This window comes from Ambystoma mexicanum, chromosome 8 (assembly GCF_040938575.1).
Source record: "Ambystoma mexicanum isolate Mex_15411 chromosome 8, UKY_AmexF1_1, whole genome shotgun sequence".
NCBI classification, from domain to species: Eukaryota; Metazoa; Chordata; class Amphibia; order Caudata; family Ambystomatidae; genus Ambystoma; species Ambystoma mexicanum.
The window spans coordinates 730,371,456-730,393,039 of NC_090929.1; the positions used below are offsets into that span (position 1 = coordinate 730,371,456).

The 21,584-nt window shown below is 42.8% G+C and overlaps 1 protein-coding gene across 1 annotated transcript in view; it reads left to right on the forward strand.

Moving 5' to 3' along the window:
- Positions 1-13,570, forward strand: part of LOC138472515 (trichohyalin-like) — a 1,377,820-nt gene extending 1,364,250 nt beyond the window's left edge. The window contains exon 17 of the mRNA XM_069610736.1: positions 8,489-13,570. The gene's annotated coding sequence lies outside the window, so the exon portion shown is untranslated. The remainder of the gene's footprint in view (positions 1-8,488) is intronic.
- The last annotated feature ends 8,014 nt before the right edge of the window (positions 13,571-21,584 follow it).

Here is a 21,584-nt window from a genome sequence, read left to right on the forward strand (position 1 = left end):
AAATAACTATCTTTAAAGGTCCTTGCAACCTTCTCTGGTCTCGCTAGAGAACCCCAGCACCCGCAAACCCCCAAGGCGTACCTAAACCTCATGGTTTGTTTTTTGACATGTGCTTCATGTGAGAAGTTTGACGTAAGGCTTACCCCCAGGTATTGAAATTCTTTGACAGTATGAATGGTGAAGCCCTTGCTCCCCTTATAACAGACCAGGACAGTTGATTTTTTGGCATTCGCCTTAAGATCAAGCAGGTCCATTAAATCAGTATAATCATGGATGAGTTTCTGTAACGCTCGTGGCATACACACAAGCAATACAGTGTCATCCGCATACACCAGGAGTGGCGGTATTCTGCTCCCCAATCTCAGGACATCCAGGGTAAAGTTTAATAAGCAGTCATAAAGGTGGTTTATTTACAGGCTAAAGAGTAGGGGCACCAGGACTCAGCCCTGGCGCACTCCTACCTTGACTGGAAAAAAGTCAGTGCAGCACCTATTTTTCCCACTTCTTACACAAGCTTGTGTCGTTTCATGGAGCTTTATTAAGAGATTGATGATTTCCACTGGACAGTTCATGGACCTGAGCACCTGCCTCAACTTGACATGGCTTACATTATCAAGGCCGTGCTCATGTCCACGAAGGCCTGGTAAATTGGCTCCTTTTTCACATAGAGGGAGTGGGCCAATATCGGGTATAAATTAAGTAATTGCTCACAAGCGGCCAACCCTGATCTGAATCCAAGCTGGATAGGGGACAGAGTATTGTTTGATGCTGTCCAGCTCTCCATCCTAGCCAGGGTGACACATCCAAAGATTTCTAAAACAGTCCAGAAGTGAGATTGGTCTATATGAGCCTGGTTTATCCCTCTGGTCTTTCTTGAAGATAGTTTGGATTATTGCCAAAGACCGCGAGGGTGATATCACGCCCTCAGACAATCACGTTAAATCCAGTTGTCAAAATCGGTGCCCACAGATTTAGTTCAGCAGAAAATAAATTGGCCGGTCTATTATCTCATCCTGGTGCCCTATTCAAGTTTTGATATGTAATCACCATGGTTATCTCAGCCACAGTGAATTCTAACTCAATGCCCACACCTTCCCCCAAGCATTGTAGTCCCTCCTGGATGTCTGATGAAGGAGGCAAATTGGAAAATTTACGAACGGATCTAGCACTATAAAGGCTTGTGAAGTGATCCAACCAAGTCTGGTCTGGGACCATAGTGTGCAGGCCTTGGTTCTAGTATTTATAAAACAGACCTTGGTTCAGAATTTCCCAGAAAGCCTTCTTATCATTATGTTCAGAGGCAGTCACAAAGTAGGACCATGCCGTTTCTGCTATCAGCTATGGTTTGGTTATAGGATGCTCTTGCTGCAATAATTTCACTTCTGGCGGCAGTGTTTTTTAAAAAGAAAATATTGAAAAAAGCCTTGTTTTGGCTTTTGTGCAGTTAGAGTTAAACCATCTTTTTCCTACTGTTACATTCAGTAGTAAATGAATTCGATATGTTAGCCAATAAGGTAGAAAACTTGGCCAGGTGATTATTCTGAACACCCTGCCCCTTCAAAAGTGTCTATCAACTGACGATTTGAAGCAACAATATTTTCCATCATTACCCCCTGATCGATCAGTTGCCATTTCAACCTTCGCTTGCTGTTATTAAGAGAAAAGGTAGACAGATGAGGTATGTAACAACGATTTTGTCTCACAAGTTTTTTTTCACTCTAACATGATCAAAGATGGTCGCTAATTATATCACCTACGACCTGGAAACTATTTCTCAGAATTTCATAGGAAGGCAGAAGTAATCAATGGATGCACTGCCTTGGGCTGTGGAAAATGGGACCTTGCCCCGGTATATCATTGGGGAAAGGGCCGTTCACTGATCACATGCCCCAATCATGGAGGCTTTGGGCAGATTCAGGTATCTAGCATGATAGGCTCTGGGATCCCAGTCAGGATATCTTCTGTCTCATCAAAGAGCACGTGGCGAGGCCCTCCCTCATCTAAACGGTGAACCCCCCCCGTAATATTAAAACCACTTTACGCATTTTTGCCTTTTTCAACAATTCATCTATCGTCCTAATCATCCTAATCAGTTCCAATAGACAGCCTTCTACATATTGAAGTTAGGGGCTATTATAAAAATTGACCAGCAGGATATCTTTTTCATTTGTTATTTTCACCCTGACCATTTGAAGAAAAGAGATCAAAGGCTCTAAGAGGATTATCTGACTAGAAAGATTTGTTTTTACTAAGGTGGCCAGACCACCATACTAGCGCCCATGTGCATTTTTCTGGGCTGGAATGCAACATGCAACAAAAAAATCTTTTACAACATCGTCCAGTGACCATGTTTCCTGCAGCAGGATTGATGTCCACCCGCTCCAGAAATTCCAGGATGTAAGGCCTATCCAACTTGGTCTTGGCACCTGCCACATTCCAAGAGAGGATTACAAGTGATGATAGGATGGGGGTATCATTGATGGTTACAGCCTGTGAAAGATTGTCATTTAGCCCTTTAGACATGGAACTACCTACAGAGGCAGGCACGGACAGCCCACAATACTTCCGATTTGTGGGAGGGCTCTGTGACAGTCAGTCAATACTTTCCATCCCAGTCAAACACTCAAAACAATTCCCTAAAGGTATGGGTGAGATAAAAATATATCAATAAGACTGGGACACTATTCTGGGCATAGATTCTGTGTGCTCTTGCCCACATGCGCGTACCTCCTCATGACAATGTTGCTGAGCCCCGGGCTTTGGGGGGTTGCAATCTTTAGATCATGTTGCAACTCCCAAGTTCATATGAGCGGCATGCCTCCTTTCAGAGGATATGAAAACAATACAAAGGTATAATCCAAGCATTCATTCTGGACACATTTTTTCCAAGGTTTAAGTTGACAACAAACTCTGTGATCAGTGAATTGGCAGATGTCACCACAATACTGTTGCCATCGATGGTTTTATTGGAAGGTCCCACCCATGTCACCATTCTGGCCATGAGTATTTGTTCCAGTTTGATGGCTTCGAGTTGATATTCGTATTTATTATTGTTTTATTAAATAAGGCCTTACAGTATTCCTTTACGCCTGCCCTCAGCTATGGTACTTTTACGATCACAGCTAGCAAAGGTAATGCATCCGGCCGGAGTTGCAAAGATTGTACTCTGAGCCTCACTTTCTCAACAAATGGATTCGGGCTCCGTTCCTGAGCCACAACAGATTTAAGCAGAGCATGAACATCTACCCATAGCAACTTCTTTTTCCTTGCCAGGCAGAGCCTCCGTGGTCAGCGTATTATATACTCTATCAGTAGAGTGAGTTCAGACTACCTCCTGCATATACATTCAAGATTCAACATAACTTCTTTCTTAAAAGATCTCATAAAATCATACAATATGGATAGAGTATTAGAAATATTAGACTTGAAATTAGACATAAAATAGGCCAATAACAGCAATTTGGACATTAGGCCATTATTGGTCCGAATAAATTCTGGAGAAAGGAGCTCAGATGGGTCAAACCGCCTTGCTCTATATTTGCACCATTCGGCTCTTGCCTGCTCCATACGTGTAAGACTGCTGTGGAAGCAGGTAATTCCATGCTGCCCTCAGGCATGATCAGGGCAGAATCGCCAGATTGGCTGGGAACAGGCTTGATTTTTCCACAGACTGTGTTCCGCATTCACAACATGGCCCATTATGTGTAGCAAAGCCTACAGTTCTGCTAACATGGGCCTGAGTGTCCCTGCTAATTCCCCTGCCTTTTCCTCCTGGGCAGTGGCGGCAGAGAAGCATCATCCGACGGTAATAGATTGGTAGTAGTGGTTATCACCTAGTGTGTTGCCTTGATTTCTTCTTCTATCTGCCCTGCTACTTGTTTCAGGTAGTTATCAAGGGAAGATTGGGATTTGTGCAGTTTCTTCTCTTTTATTTTCTTAGGTATGTTAACAGATTCTTTCACAAGCGGGCGTAGGGGCTCTGGGTGACTTTTATCTTTTGACCATTATTGGACTTTCTGTCGTTCCTGCCACAAAGGGGGTGGTGAACCTCCACTAAAGGAAAACAAAAGAGGTGGTGGCTGGAAGGTTTGTAATTAATCCTAATCTCTGGCATTGCTCTGGGAAACCCTCCAGACCATCGTTCTTCAGCCTGCCAAGCCATTACAGAAGGCTTGGTCCCTGAAAAAAGAGATTCAAAGTGGCAGGATTCAGGAGAGTTACTTTAACTTGTATTTCTCTTGCAATTCTCTTGGCTTCCCATACATGCTTTCCTCTTGATTACCACATCTTTGGGGAAATCTGGGCGATTCTGTGTCCATGCCACGTTAATGTTCCTTTCACCCTAGTTTTCTGAAGTATAAGTATAAGCTCTTTCACTGAGATTTTTGTGAAGGAGTTAATCAACTGCCTTGGCTTCCAGTCTCCATTTTACCAACTGTGAATGCAACATCAATATCACTCTTGCATATGACGTAATTTCCCAGGCACTCAGCCAAAACTGTATTCACCCAATCAATTGGGCTAAGTGATGTATCATGTGACTCAGGTACCCCAAGAAGGCGCAGGCTGTTACCCCTGTATTTAATCTCAAGTAGAGAATGTCCCAATTACAGGTTGCTCATTTCTTCTCTAAGTTCATTATTTGCTCTATAGTTACCAGAGATCTCACCTTCCAGACTCCCAGATCTCCTCTCAAGTTCAGTCACGCACCTCTCCAGGTTTGAAAGCTTACACGACAGGTCAGCAAGGGTAGTCTTCATCTGTCCAACATCATGAGCAACACATTTCAGAAGAGTGTAGATGTCAGATGTACGTGGTATTTCATTGTCTTGCGCTTCAGGGGTTTGTTTAGGTTTTTTAGAAGTGTGGTTCTCAGGGGTATCACACCTCTTCTTGCTGGTCATTGTTGTAACACTGCTAGTCAAAAGGGTCTGCTTGGGTGGTGGGTAGGAGCTGCCTGTTCAAGTTGCTGCTGCTTCGGTTGCCATTCCATCAGAATCCCACTACTGGTTGGTAATGCTTCTCCTTGCCTTGACATTCCTAAAGGTGAATTCACTGTACCTATCGTTGCAAGCTGTGCATTTAAAACAATCATGTTTGTTGAAGTGTCCAACTTTGCATAATGCCCATGCAGCCATTTTCCCTCGACTGTATTCTTCCTTCAGGTGCTATGCACACTATGCACACTAAGGCATTAGAGATTTGGTCACAAAGCCCTTTCTGTAGGAGACAAAGTGACCAAAAGCAGTGCAGCCCATCTTTGTCTCAAACGAGTCTAGAGGCCCCATTTGGCATAGTTCACTGATAAATGGCTTTTGTGGAAAGACAGACAAAGGAGACAGACAAGAGGTCATGTTTGCAATGGATATATGATTTTATTAAAGAACATAAGGCCTGTTCTGTCCCTAGCTAGGTTTCCATAGTCTTCAAAAATAAAAAAACAGAGTATATCAGGATGTCATACAATACAAATCCATCCTCTCTCCAGACCTACTCTAACCTATAGCCTGCCCTTACCACTAATACTGAAAACTAAAATAAGGATAACCAACAAGGGCTGAAAGGGATCCACCTTTAGGTTTGATAATGGTGGCTAGTTTCTGACCCGCACCCAAATGATCCTTGTGTCTCTCTCAGGCCCCTGGCCTGATTACATAATTCACAGTCTCTCTTTAATTCTTCCTCTTTTCCTGGTGGTGCTTGATCCTGGCCCCAACCAAATGTCTTTGTCTTCTGTCTGCCTGCCTGTGCAGTTCACGCTTCAGGTTGGCCCAGTGTCTTTGTATTTGTTCTCCTGGTTTTCCGGAAACTGGCTCTATCCACCGTGATTTGTGTGTAGTTTTGTTTATAACATTGTCTTTCAGCCTGGCTCGGGATACTTGGCTTTTTCGGCCCTTCTTGTACCCTTGAATTTCTCACCCCTTCTTCCGGTATTTTGAATCTCAGCCTGGATTGGGCCATTTGGTTTTTCAGCCCTTCTGGAGCTCTTGGGTTTCTCTCCCCTGCATGAGATATTGCCTGACCTTGCCACCCTCCTCCTGGTTCCCTGTTTGTTTTGTGTACCTTGCTTTTGGCCGTGCTGCTTGTCAGGGGAGGCGGCCTCTGTAGCTGGCGTGGCAGCTCAGCTCCGGCTGCTCTCCGCTTCATTCCATCCTGTTATGTGCATCAGTTCCTCTTGTCAATGTCCGGCAGGACTTCGACGTCTGATATGGAAGGCAACGGTCATGACGCTTGCTTCTTTGCCGGCACAGAGCCTCTCATGCTCCCGGCATTGCTCCTGTAGTGTTCCACAGGCTTCCTTATCTCTCTGCCCTTCATGCTGACTGCATGACTCGACCTCTGAGAGGGATGCTCTATTCTCTGTGGTAGCGTGCAGGCTAGTGTCTCTCGCTTTCTGGCTTGTTCTCTCGCTCTGTGTAGGTCTCCCTGAACCTTTATCTTCCACCCTGGCTCAAGAGGGATTAATCCACTGGTTTCCTCCATTAAGTCAAAGATGGCAACAAACCCCGGTCAGAAACCATACCAGCCAATGTAAAGGGACCCCGTTCAATTCCCATATAGCCAACACACAGGGGAGATTCTCTTTGTATCATATTTTTGTATGGAGTACAAATCCGACTTGGGGATTCCTTGTTCCCTAAGGGGGTATTAAGCATAGTGGGCTGACCTCCCTAGCCCAAAAAGGGTTGGCTCCCCATTGGGGAGAAGGGACCAATTGCCTGGATTCATCATACTACATATCAGGGAAGATGACCTGATTTCTTTGCAGTGTTACATGCTAGGTCCATTGCAGCATGAGGTGTCAATGCAGCTCAGTGTTTCTCTCAAGGCCCCGTGGAAAGTAGCAAACACATAGAGCAATGTGCCAGGGCTTCCCATAACAATGACAATAACTAGGAAAACGTTAGCCTGCTTGAATGATAAACAAAACACTTGATTTTACATATGGCTAATACGTCGCACCCCATATTCATTTAAAATCATTCAGTTGGTTATTTTATCAGATGAACCACAAACCATAAAAACACAATTACCACAACTTAAAATCCACAGGGACGTTTACAATCCAATTACTACACACAACAATAATTACAAAATGTAGCTTATCAAATGTTATTACGGGGAATACATATGAGATACGCTGTGGACACATTTCCGAGGGGGTTTTAGCCTTCTCATCCCGTCAGTTACTCTCTGACATTCTCCTGGTCATTTTTTATCAAGGAATGCCTTTGCTAATCGTAAAACACCTGGCACACCACCTGCTACTCTGTTCCCTTTAGCCAATGGGCCCATGATTCTTCTTTGCCATTATTGTTGTTTGCTGATATATCCCATTTATTTAAATATTGAGCTTTAGGCACTGCACATTGCTGTGAGATGTGATTTACTCATGAGCGATGTCAGCATTTCAGGAGTACTCACTGTTTCTTTAAAAAACCACAAACCACTCTTTTTAAATGGGACAATGCAGGAAACCTCACATAGAAACACCTGATCTGATATGTTGAAGTGCCCACAGTTTATTTACACATATAAATCGTTGATCAGTGACAGTAAACATGAACCATCCATTGGGGCTCCCTGACCGTACTAAGGGTGGACACACATTACATTGCTGGAGTAAGGGAGCACTCTACCTATTCATCTCAATAAACACTCTATAAATCCATTATTACATAACAGGGCAAAAAATCATAATGCCCCTTGTCCATGAGAGTGTAGACTTAGAGAGAGCTCGCTTGGCACAGAGCCCCTTCCACAAATAGAGCTCCCAGGATTAATGTATTGTGGCGCCAAACCCTCATTGGTAGTTTATGAGTCAGGCTGTGTACAGTAATACCGTCCAATCCCTCAGACCACTCTAAGATTCAATGGAGTCAGGCTCAGTAAAATATGCTCCACCAAAACCTCTCTAACAGGCTGTAAGGGATAACTCTGTGTTGTACTGCCGACCAATGTCCCTTACGTGATAAGACATACCCCACTGACAACTTTCCAACCCCTCTTTTCAGGCTGTAGAATGCAAATGTACCTTAAACTACATTTCCTTAATGAGACAAATTGGAAACTGAGGTATTCGCTGTTGAACTATTTCCAATAACCTCTGACCATGACCAGAGCATTTTAGTGGCACATACAATATTCAGACTGGAGGAACCTGCTACATGCCTGGCAGTTCATTACCCCCACCAAAGCCCTCTGTAGTCACTCTCTCAGGCAAGATTGGAAGCAATTAGACTGTGGACTATCCAATGAGGGGAATATCATCTGACTTCTGTTAACTATTCTCCCTAATACCAAAACAATGACCTCAATTTCCAGAATTTCAAAGTCTGTTTTTTAGTTAATCTTATTTTGTTGGTGGGATTACTTGTCAATCAATGACCAAATATTTGCGTTTCTAAAATATTCTTTTGTGCTGCTTCTTGTTGCCTTAAATGACTCTGTTGGTTGTAACCACTGATTCCTTCTTGTTCACTTTTAGACCCAGAAGAGAAGAGAGATCTGCTCCTCAGAATGAACTCACACAATCTCTTAAGGTTACAAAGTCTGTAATGAGCATTATCATCTTAAGTGTGGGTTTACAGACATTTTTGGAGCAATTATTTTGTATGAATGTTTTGCTCTTCTTAATCTTTCATTGTCTAACATGTGGTCAATAAAGCTTTAAAGTGGAAACAAAATATTTATTTTTAAAATACATTGTGAATTTGTTTTTGCAATTCTCGTTTAGAGGGCATGGTTTGACAGCTGGCTGGTCACTAGACTTCAATGATTTTCTCCAAATTACTTAATGTGGCACAAGAGGTTCTGAAAGAAATATATATTTTAGGTCACAAAATAAATGTGTATCTCATGTGATAGATGAGAGTGTAAATAATATTGGACCTTTAAGAGAACCTAGCAAGCAAGAGAGAGAGTTTAAGTGGGAACAAGCATGCAAAAGGCATTCGCACAGATCAAGAGATAAATTGCTTCTGCTGCGTACACGGCCTATTTCAACCCGGCTATATGCACTGAATTGACAATGGAGGCAAGCCTGGTAGTTCTGGGAGCTATCCTTACACATCGCAAACCAGGCAGGGACAGTCCAAGAGCCATTGTTGCATATGCCTCCTAAAGTCTGAAAGAGGTTGAAAAAAAGTACTCACAGCCAGAAAAAGAGGAATTTGCCGTAGTTTAGGCATGCAACCATTTTCAGATGTTCCTACTGGGAAAACCATTCACAGTAGTCACTGATCACCAGGCATTGGTTACGATGTATGGAAATCCTCAGTGCAAGATGCCTCTTAGGATTGAAAGATGGGGGTTAAGATTGCAGGACTTCAATTTCACCATCGTCCATAAACCGGGAAAGGAGTACAAAACGGCCATTTCATGTCCCGGTACCCACTTGTGAAATCAGACCATGAACCATTCATAGCGGAGGAATACATCAACTTCCTCACTCAGCAAGGACGCCTGAAGCTGCTTACGATGTGCATGCTGAGAGATCACACTATAAGAGACAGGATACTCCAGAAGGTCAAGGAGCTTATCACGTCGTAAAGATGGAGAGAAAGTGAATTAGGACACAGACAAGGGAGCCAAGAGGCATGGAAACAAGAAATACAGGCCTTCAGACAGGTGAAAGATGAACTATCAGTCACAGCCGAAGCCCTTGTGATGCACAGGATGTGGATCATCATACCTACGGACCTGCGACAGCAAGTGGACCTGGCATCGAGGAATGATAGCCACTAAACAGCATATAAGAGGTACCATGTGGTTCCCTGTGATCCGCATAATCATGGAAAACACTGTAAAGAAATGTCACCTGTTTTAGTGCACTTCAATGCCAAGCATTCTGGAACCACTCAGAATGTCAGAGATAGCAGAAGCACCATGGAGCCATGTGGCGGTTGATTTTTTTAGACCGTTTGGCAGGGCCAAGTGCTGGACGGTGCTAATGGACAAATTCTCCCAGCTCCCCTTTGAAACATGATCTCGTCTATGTCAGCCAGCACTGTAATTGGACATTATATTCTCTGGGTGGGGCATTCCCGACACACTGAAGTCATACAATGGGCCTCCATTTTGCAGCCATGAGGCACATGGGCAAACGACACCGGAAGATTACACCGCTGTGACCGCAAGCTAAAGGAATGATCGTGCAATGTATGGGGTTTCTGAAGAAAGTACTGCAACAAGATGAGCTGAGTCCGATGTCACTAAACCAAGCAGTGTGCAGCATGCTCCGAGATTACCAAAACTCGCCACATGGGACGACGGGAAGATGCCCCTCAGAGTTAGTTTTCCAAAGAAAGCTGAAGACGAGACTGCCCCACAGAGAAGAGTCCTGGGAGACTGACCTCACAGCGCTACAGGCTGAGGATGCAGCCAGAAAACTTGAGATGAAAAGATATGCCGATGAAAAACGGGGGCACAGTCATCAACGCTGCAACCTGGGGACAAAGTTCTTGTGTGTTGAGCAAGGACAGAATTCAGAGTCAAGATTTGTTCCCGGTCACCTAGTCATCACACAGATCAAGGAGCCCATGGTAACCGCCCGATCCCCGGGCATGGTGATCACAAGGAACTTGTCACTGTTCAGGCTTTACCGAGAAGGAAACTAGGAAGTTGAGGGAGAGAAGACGGGTGAGGAAGATCACTGAAAAAGGGCTGAGAATGATGCGGAGGTGGTGACAGAGAGTGGGCAGCCCGTGGAGAGGCTGATGAGACCGAGGAGATTCATTACACGGCCCATGAGACTGATTGTGGAAATATGAGGTCAACTATGAGTAATAGAATTCTGTTTCACCAAAAAGGGGAAGATGTTGTGTCCAGCACGGACACAGTTGACCCGGCGTGACAGGGTTATCTCATCACGCCAAAGACAGCCAATCAGGCTTGCACATGCTCATGCATGCGCAAAGGAAGTCTGCCACATTGGGCAGAAAGACAATGTATAATAAAGAGAAAGCATTACATTTTCACGGCTACGTGTCCCTCATTTTGGCACTGCAGCACGTTGGGGGCCTGGAAAGACACACACACCTTCTCATGAGCAGGGGACAGGAAACTACATAAGTAACACTACAGGCCTATTGATGAAATCTGATTATAGCATGGGAATCTGATTATTTGCTGGTTTCATTAGATATCGTGTCATTGTACACTTCTATACGTCATGGGAATGGTCTTGCAGCGTGTCAATTCTTTCTTGATTCAAGATTGATCAGCTATAAACAAAAAAATGAGGTTATCCTAACTCTTTGGAAGTTTCATTTGAATCATAATATATTTCTATTTGAAGATCGACTGTACCGCTAGAAATGTGGTACTGCTATGGGGTCCTGCACAGCCCTGACATATGCAAATCTATATATGGGGTGGTGAGAACAGAAGGCAGCATGGTCAGAGAACTGCAGATGCATGCAGGTATTTCTCATGTACCTGCAGATACATGAAAAATACCTTGGTCAAATCATTTGTTGGTATAGATATATATCGATGACCTCTTTCTAATGTGGACGGGATCACAAGAGTCTTTGATGGCGTATGTCAATATCCTTAATGAAAATGCCATGAATTTGAAACTTACTCTATTAAGCAGTGCCACTACAATTATATTTTTAAATATGGAACTGATCATTAGTGAGAGACAGATCTGTAGTAAATAGACAGAAAAGGTACAGCCTCTAATTCCATTTTACATGGAAAAAGTCATTATCATAAGCAACTAATAGATAGTATCCCCTATGGAGAGATGCTAAGAGCTAAAAGAAATTGCTCTCTTGACAAAGATTTTCAAGTCGAAGCCTGTGATATGAGAGTACAATTTTTAGAAAGAGGCTACACGAGACAGAGTCTTACTAATGCATAGAAGAAAACAGGTCTCAGTGAGCAACAAGAGTTGTTGCGGGTGAAGGGCAAAAGTAAGGATAAAACCAGTATACAATGTATTACTGCATATAGTCTACATTCGCCACAAATAAGGAATATATTTCAAAGACATTGGTCTATTTTGCAAGCAGACAAAAATTTGAACAACCTATTAGGCACAACCCATTAGTAACTTTTTGCAAGGCCAAGTCACTCAAAGACATGATAGCAGCCAACATTCTAAAAACTCAAGAACCCAAAGAGAATTGGTTTAAGAAAATATCTTCAAGGAAAGGTTTTGAGAAATCTAAAAATTGCAAAAGGTGTAGATATGCAGAAACTAAAGACAATGTGCATTATGGATTGAATCAGCAAAAGCATTGGCATATTACACACAAGATGAAATGTCTCACCAAATTTGTGGTATATGCAATTATTTGCCCATGTGAACAAATGTACATAGGTTCTACCATTTGTCAACTAAAGATGTGTACCCTCCAGCATTATAGAGCCAACATGCTAAGAACTGAAGAACCCAAAGAGAACTGGTTAAGGAAATATCTTCAAGGAAAGGTTTTGAGAAATGTAAAAGTTGCAAAAGGTGTAGATATGCAGAAACTAAAGAAAATGTGCATTATGGATTGAATCAGCAAGCGCATTGGCATATTATGCACAGGATTAATTGTTTGTTTTTGTTGTTTGTTTATTTGTTTATTCACTTTTTATGCACACCAGACCCGTAGGTAACAGGGTGCAACGATAAGAAGAATGCAAAGCTTACAGGTTACAGAATAACACAGTTATACAAGATCAGGTATACATATATAAATCTAACATAGATACAAATATACAATAAAAGTACAATTGAGCAGATATTGCACTAGATATATGCAGTACGTTAGTGTTACCTTAAGTTAGGTATCACATAGTCATCTAAGCAATGACACCTGGGCAAGTGTGGTTGGGGAGCGTCAGGTGGTGAGCAACTAGGGGTCAGTGGAGATGATATGTTTGATTACACTTTTTCTGAAGTGTGGGTAGGGTTGATCAACTCTCAGGTCTTGTGGCAGTAGGTTCCAGGTTTTGTCTGCCTTCACTGGGAAGCTATTTCCCCCGATTGTCGTAAGCCTGTATCTAGGTATTTCCAGGCAGTTAGCGTTGCCAGCTCTGGATGGTCTGGGAGAGATTTTCCTGTGGAGTTTGTTTGTAAGGTAACTAGGGGCAGCATTGTTTAGAGCTTTGCGGGTCAGAGATAACAGCTTTAGCTGTATTTTTTTATCAGTAGGTAGCCATTTATATTAGCGTCTGGTGGAGGAGATATGGGTTCTTTTGTTTATGCCGAGTGCTGCTCTCAAGGCATTGTTTTGTAATATTTGTAACCTCCGGATGGTAGTTTTATTAGCACCACTGTATAGGGCATTCCAGTAGTCGATTTTAGAGAGTATTAAGGCTCTAGCCAGGATCATGCAGCTGTCATTGGAGAGGAATGGCTTACCGGCTCTTATCAGCTTGCAAGTGTAGGCCGTTGTAGAGGCCAAGGATTTTACCTGTTTATCAAATGACAAAGTGGAATCAAGGTAGAAACCAAGGGTTTTTACTTCCTTGGAGACTTGGATGATATTCTCGTCAATATTAAATGAGGAACATTCATGGCCTAGTTTTTTAATGCTGGTATGAGTGCCCAGGATTATTAGCTCAGTCTTATCATGTGTGACCATCCATGCCTGGATGATAAGATAAACTCTGTTCACCAGTTCTGTGTCCTTGCTGTGATCCCCAGAAAGCGGGAGGAGGATATGTGTATCATCTGCATAGTTAGTGTAGGTGATACCCAGATGATCCAAATCATCGAACATGGGCTTGGTGAAGATGTTATATAGTGTTGGGGAGACACAAGAGCCTTGAGGAACACCACACAGGATGGGGGTAGGGTCCGCTGCTGCTGATGGAGAGAATACTCTCATGGTTCTCTCGCTCAGGAATGACTCAATCCATCTGATGGCCTCATGGGAGAAGTGAGCGGCAGAATCCAAATGTCTGCAGAGGACCTTATGGTCCACTAGATCAAAGGCTGCTGAGAGATCAAGGAGTAGCAGAAGTACTGTCTTCCCTTTGTCTCTCAGCTCATCAATTTGGGATTTTAAATCTATTAGGGCAGTTTCAGTTCCGTTTAAGGGGCGGAAGCCAGATTGTCTATCTCCTAAGAGTTTAAGCTGTTCTAAGTGTTTTTGAATCTGATTATAAGCAGCTTTGTCCAGTATTTTGAGTAGAAAAGGTACCGTGGTAATGGGACAGTAGTTAGTCGGGATAAAAGGGTCTAAGGTCTGCTTCTTGAGGAGAGGGAGCACCCATGACTGTTTGAGGTTAGCAGGGATGGCGCCTGAGGCGAAGGGGGCATTGATCAATTTGGAAATGAAGGGGGACAAGTCTCTGGAGCATCGTTTGTGAGTTGTGCAGGACAGATGTCACCTTTGCAATTGGAAGGTTTGAGCGAGAGGATCATTTTTCTTACTTGCAGGGTAGACAATTTAATTAAATGAAATGTGTTATGAGCCGTGGGTGGATTGATGGTCAGAGGACTTTTGGGAAATTCCTGGAGATTCAGTGTTTCTTTTTCCAACTGTATTTTATTTTGGAGCGTGTTAATTTTATTTGCTAAGGCGTGTTGGATATCTGTGGACCAAGACTTGCCTTTGGTGCAGATGTCAGGTATGGCTATTGGTGACTCTAGTTCTTTTAGTATCGAAAAGAGTTCTTTCATAATGGAGTTTGATTTGGCTATACGTTCGTCATAGGAGTTACGTTTTGCTAGGCAGACTTCATTCTTATAGAGCGAGGAGAGAGAGGTTAGTTTCTCCTTATTGTCATTCGAAGGGCAGAGCCTCCAAGTAGTTTCGCTTTTTCCGTTCAAGAGGCGTAGGTCTCTCAATTGTGGCGTGAACCATTTATTTAGATGTGCTTTAGGTTTACTCACTCTCAATTTCAGCTGGGCTATTTTGTCTAGAGCAGTGAGCATTATATTGTTGAATTCATGGACTAGGATACTGGGGTCTAGATTTTCTGACAATGCATTAAGAGTGGGTAGGATAGCAGGGATGACTTTCTCTGCTGTAATGCACTTTTTATTTCTGGTTAAACAAGGTGGCGCTAGTATTGGGGCCGTGGGAGTAGGTCTAGTGGTGGATAAGTTAAAGGACACCAGTGAGTGGTCTGTCCAGGGTAGAGTTGTGATAGAAGAAATGGTAGCTGTGCAGTTATAGTCAACTATCCAATCTATCGTTCTCCCCTTCAAATGGGTGGGTTTGCTGACTTTTTGAGACAGTCCTAGAGCATTGAACAAATTAGCTAAGGCAGGGGCATTTTTGTCGGTAGGGTCATTACAGCCTATGTTGATGTCCCCTAATAGGAGTAGTTGGGAGGAAGGTTTAAGGTTATTGGTAAGTACATTATGCAGATCCTCCTCAAAGGTACCAATGGGACCAGGAGGTCTGTATAATAGATGGATGGTGAGTGATTGAGTTGTTTATCTGGAGTTTTGCAGATAGGGTTTCACATGATGGTAGCAGTTGGGTAGGAACTAGTCTGAGGGAGAGACTCGTTTTAGAGATGATAGCGATGCAGCCTCCTCTTGCACCATCTCAGTCTTTTCTAACTATTGTGTAGCCATCAGGGATGGCTAACATAAGCAAGGGTCCTGCCGCATTGTGTAGCCAGGTCTCTGTAATCATAAGGAAGTCAAGGTTACCTTCTGTGATTAGATCAGCTATGTCCAGGGCATGGGCAAAAGTGTCTGACCAAATTTGTGGTATATGCAATTCTTTGCCGATGTGAACAAATGTACATTGGTTCTACCATTTGTCAACTAAAGATGTGTACCCTCCAGCATTATCGAGCAATTCTAAATAGGGATGAAAAGTATACCTTGGCTGTACATTTTTCAGACAAACATAACAGTGATGCCACACAGATTAGGGTTTTTGCACTTGCACACAAAGGAAAGGGTAACAAAGAATGCAAGTTGCGCACCTTGGAATCGAAACTCATAGTAGAATTTAATACAAAAAAAATATGGGCCATAATTCTGATGAAGAATTGGCCAGACATCTACTAGAGGATTGAGTGAGAGGAACTAAGTATGGTATATATAGGCATTGTATAGTGTTTATATTACTTAAAACACATACTCAATTTATTTTAATAACAGTAAGTAAAATCTTTATTTTGGATTAACAAATAAATCCATAAAAGACACAACATGCATAACCATTACAACCATTAGACACAATCTATAAAAAACCCAGACATAAAAAGAAGTAATTAATTTGCTACATTATTAATTACATAGCACAGTTTCGTACTGATAAAAGGAATAAACAGAAATTGCTAAAACCATTACACAACTGTTTTCCCCCACCCTAGGTGAGAGAAACATCAATTTGTTTAGGAAATTGCATATGTAATACAAATTAACATTGTTTACAATCATTAAACTTTGTGGTCTTTACCTTCACAGTCATGAGATGTTTTAAAAAAAATAAATGTAAATCAGCTCAATTAAATTCATCAATAGTTATTGCACTTGTATCTAATCTTTAACCCGTTTCTCGTATTCGCCAACATTTTTTTACCTATAGCGATAGGTTCCAGGCTATGGCTGGGGAGGAAGCATCCAACAAATAGTACAGAGATGGCCTATGCTGTGAAAAGCCTCGTCCTATAAACACTGGTAACAAGTACTTTTTCCTTGGACCACTATAAGCTGGACAGAAAAACAGGAAGTGTACTAAGTCCTCAAGCCCAGCATGACACATAGGACTTCTAGATTCAAATGCCCATGTTTATAACATATCGAATTGTGTTCATGTCGAAAAGGAAAACAAATTTGCCATGAAAAATAAGTATGACACATGCAGATTTTAATAGCAATAAGAGCTTAAAAAGAAACCAAAATTTCAAAGGAATATTGATCAACTGTATTTTTTGAAGGATTTGATACCAATGATGAGATTGATTTTATTGAAACATGATATGAATTTGAATATATGTATGAACATGTTTTTGGAATAAGTAGAATCAATGTATCAATTGGTTTTATACATGGTAATGATTTTAGAAAACCCTAGATCAAGGAAATAATTGTATTTTAGCAATTTGTACTTGAATATTGTTGGGAAATGAAATCAGGCATTCTATTTGAAAAGTAGACTGTTTTACACACTGTAAATGCACTGAACCCAGCACTATGTATCACATACGAATTGTTGGGTAATTTGCACTTGGTCAATGCATTGAATACATAGCACCTTTATATCAAATAGGAAATATTGCGTTATTTGCATGTTGAAGAGACTAAAGGTTCCAGTTACAAACTATTATTATCCAGCCCACTGTGGCAGAACCTAAAGATTACACATAATGTTAAGTGAATATGAGTGTTAGATCGTCAGCACGATATGCAAGAAGTTTGTACAATGAAATCTGCCGCAATTTTTGTTTTCTATAACATGAGTTTGCCTTAGCATGCTGCACAGGTTTATACTGTTGTGGCCAATAGGAATGGATGTTATTAGGCCACTTGGCTGAATGGGCAAAATAGATAAGAAAGATTTTAGAATCTGCACACAATAAGGTAAGGGGTAATGTGCATGTCAATTGTTTATTTAAAACAGGCATTAAGATTTATAAAGAACATGAGCAGAGATACGATCACTAGAAAGTTAGGCCAAGATGGTCACCGTCTTTTCTCATGTTAGCTAATGAATTGGGAGCGAGTCGCATGACCATTGAATAGATGACTCATATGTGTGTACAAACAAACAATGCCCAGGGGTAAACATCATGTAATTTCGCCTGAAGAAGTCCCAGTGTTTGGGGTGTGGCGTGACAAAGAACGTTGGGGACTACTCAGATTGTTTGTAAATCCATGTTGGTTGAATGAATTACATTTGTGTGTATTCATGAACAATTAAAATAATAAAGATGGTTTATGCACATAAAACCAGACCGAGTGCGCCAATAATTTTTGTTCCATACTTGTGATACTGGTACCTTATTCATGAATCAGTGACCAAGTGGAATAGTTGTTTAAATATATATTTATTTATATATATATGTATATTTAAATAAAGGGACGTTATGGTTAAGTTGCCGTAAGAAAAACCTATCAAATTCAGTACAACATCTATTTGCAAGGGACATTATAGTTAATTTGCACTAATAAATACCTATCCATATTATGGTTACAGGTACAATTCGCCAGTTATGGTGACCTAAGCAGTCATAACTTGCGCCACCACTGCTAAGACTAACACCCATGCCCCATGCCTTCAATAATGACATCACAAATGCCATTGATGACATCACTGATGACATCAGATCTGCATTTAGTTTTCATGTAAATTCTCCACAAGGTATTGTTATTATAATGTTGGCAGCAAGCTATCAGAGGTCATTGGGAGAACTATCATGAGATACATAGTTCATTAAGTAATGCCTAGCTATAAACACCATTGCATTGCAGAGTTCGTTCCAGTACACAAACCTACTCATGAAGAAACCAAGCACCCTAGAGTGGCTGGAGGAGAATTTTCTGCATGAAGAAATGAGTGAGGAAGATAACCCCATTGCTACCCGCCGCAGCGTGAAAAGGGAAAGAGGTACTGCAAGAGAAAGCACTCTAGAGTGGCTGGAGGAGAATTTCCCGCATTGCGAAATGAGTGACCATAGTAACCCCATAGGTAGGGAACGCACTGTGAAAAGTAACACAATTACAATATATTGCTTCATGGATACTGAACTTTAACAGAACATACAGGAATACAAAGGAGTACACCAGAAGCGGCACCATTTCCACAGCAACATACGGCCACAGAAACTGAAGGAAACGCTGTAAATGTAAAACTAGACCGCATGGATGCCAAAATGAATGAATTGATGAACAATTTTGCCTTCTTGAAAATTTCTGTAAAATAACATATTATGGAGAAAGTAAGATGCCACTGCCCCACCTGAACATGCCCCCCCGCGGATTGCGTGTCATGAGAGACACTTCGAAGAAACCTCAATCCCTTCTTCCCCTCACTACCAACTTGTAGAAATGCCGAATTCCCCAGTATATGTATCTGTTTCTGGTCCCCCTTCCCTTTCCGAATAGTGGCTGTGAATGTGTGCTAATAAAGGTTGATATGTAAATTGTTACTGATTCTGTATATGCCTTTTCCTTGTTTTAAGAAGCCAATTGTAACTGTGAACTGTGAAGGGCACAGCATTGGTGGGGCTGATGGCACGTGAGTGAAATGGAGGAGTTGTACGACTGCCACACCTGGCTGCCCTATGCGCACTCCCAATGGAAGCATCCGTAGGACGCCACTACGGCTGCATGTTCGCATGCACAGAACTGCCTGTAAGTAGTTGTAGGACCCTACGTTTGTCGGTCGCACAACTTCGCACATGCGTATCTCTTCCTGTGACCCCTGGTAACACAGCACCTAGCCAAGATATGCGAAGAAACGTGTGATGTAGTTTTAGTAGATGGAAGCATTCAGTCATGTCCTGCGAGTATTTTTGCACGAGAACATTGCACCTGCTACACCGTGCACACACCAAGCTTATTTAGAAATGGTTGGTGCATGTGTGCCGTAAATTTCAGTGGTCGGGAGATGGCAGGGGTATCCGTAGCAGACCTATGCACGTGGCCACAAAGTATTCCGGCCAATATGCATCCCGCAGACAGCCGTGCAAATGGAGAGCAATGGCGAAGTCACCATGGGAACGGAACCACGCTGCGCGTGGGCCCTTATTTGGCAGACAAGATCCGGACCCGTGCACATCGAAAAATGACTATTTTCTGCAATGTATGGAGTGTTACAGTGACAGTGCACTCTTACAGAGGTCCTACACTCTCCCCTCTGCATGTAGTTATTGTAGGGAAAGATTTAGGGCCACTTTCCGGTTGCACGGGCTCCACAACAGTCCTATAAAAGGGCACACCCCACAACTGCGCTGCAATTCGTGTTTGGCTTTCCAGAGAAGACCAGCAGTGCACATTGGTTCATGCAGATATTGATTTCTGACCAATTCTGTGCCTAGAAAGTACCTCTCCAAGTAATGGCCACCAGGGCATCTGTTACTACCTCTGACTCAGAAGCACCCACACCCTCACCACCACCACGTCCTTCTGAAGCGCCTGAGCAAGGGAACAGGTGTGATAATGTGGATGGACATGAAAAAGGAAATGAGGATAAAGTAAAGGGAATCTCCAATGCCTTCAGCCAGCGTGAGTCGTGGGTCTTGGAAAGTATTTACGACCGTTGAAGATGTGCCCAAATCTCGTGCAAACCAGGTAAAATGCAGTGAGTGCGGCATAGTACTCAGTCGCGGAAAACCTGGCTTGTACAGCTATGGCACCACTTCCATACGGCGGCACCTGAAATCGAACCACAAGGCAGCTGTGTGGAGGGTTGCCCCCTTCAAAGAAGGCAGTAGGTTACTTTCCTCGACAATATCGTCCGCATCTGCCCCGACCACCACTATGTACACTAGAGTGGGCCAGCACATCCCACAACCAGTCTTGCAGGCAATACACACCGCTACAGACCCGTACCTTTCAAAGGTCACTGTCTTGGCATATACTGCGACGCGGTACTGGCAGGGGGGAACAATATCAAAGTGCTTTTGAAGCTTTGGTCCAGCATCATGACAAAGAGTGCCCCCTACCGAAGTGAGGTCAACGCAACATCTTGTGTTCTCCACGTGCAATTTTGTGTCCCTGTGGTTGTTTCCCTTTGCCAAACCTCCCTCCCATTCCTGTCCTTCTGTGGCGTGTTGTAGAAAAACAGGAAAAATGCAACACAACCAGAAGGGGGTATGGGGGGGAGACAAAAGGCTCTTTTCAGAGCCACATTGCACTGTTCAAAAATAGAATTTGAATGAAAGCATGCAGGCGGTGGCACAGCCTATGAGCGCCGCGTACACAGTTGTCTACAGTAGACGGCGGGAAGCCGTCAAAAACATTGTATGAATTCTCAAAACGAAGTGGTGGCTCTGAAAAGAGCCTTTTTGTGCTGTTTGTGTTTGCAACATTCGAAGTGATGAACACCCACAGGGAAAATGCTTGCTAAAGTTGTAGGAAGCGCTGCACTGCATTTTGGATATTGCGCAGAAACAGCTCATTGCCAGCATCAGTCAGAAGAACTCCACCTGAACAAAGAATGTTGCTGCTACGAAACGTAATGTTTTCATTGTGGAAAGAGGACATGCCAACGTCTCCATTTGTGACGCACACAAGGAAGAAGGCAGCCACATCTGTCTCTGGGCAATGCGAGAAAAAATTATGTGCGACGTTGGAAAAGTTTCCATGCGTTGTCGTAATGTCTCCTTCAACGCAAACTGCAGTGAGATGCCGCTAGCATGGCCTAAACTGTTCCCTCCACAATGAACAATAATAATGTCTGGATGTGCGAGCGTCACCATACTGGCACAAAGAGGACCCACATGGAGTCACTTCATCCCACGTATTCCGTACCAGTGCACATCGACATTATGGAACCCAAGGTGTTCTGCCAGTGCACAGCGTTTTGCGTAAACTTGTACCGAATGTATCCAGGAGTCGCCCAAAAGCCATATAGTCCGCCTACCGAATGGCACAACCGTACCCGTAGCCATCTGCACTCCTATTTGCAAACACACGTTCTGGCACAATATGTTGCTACCCACCA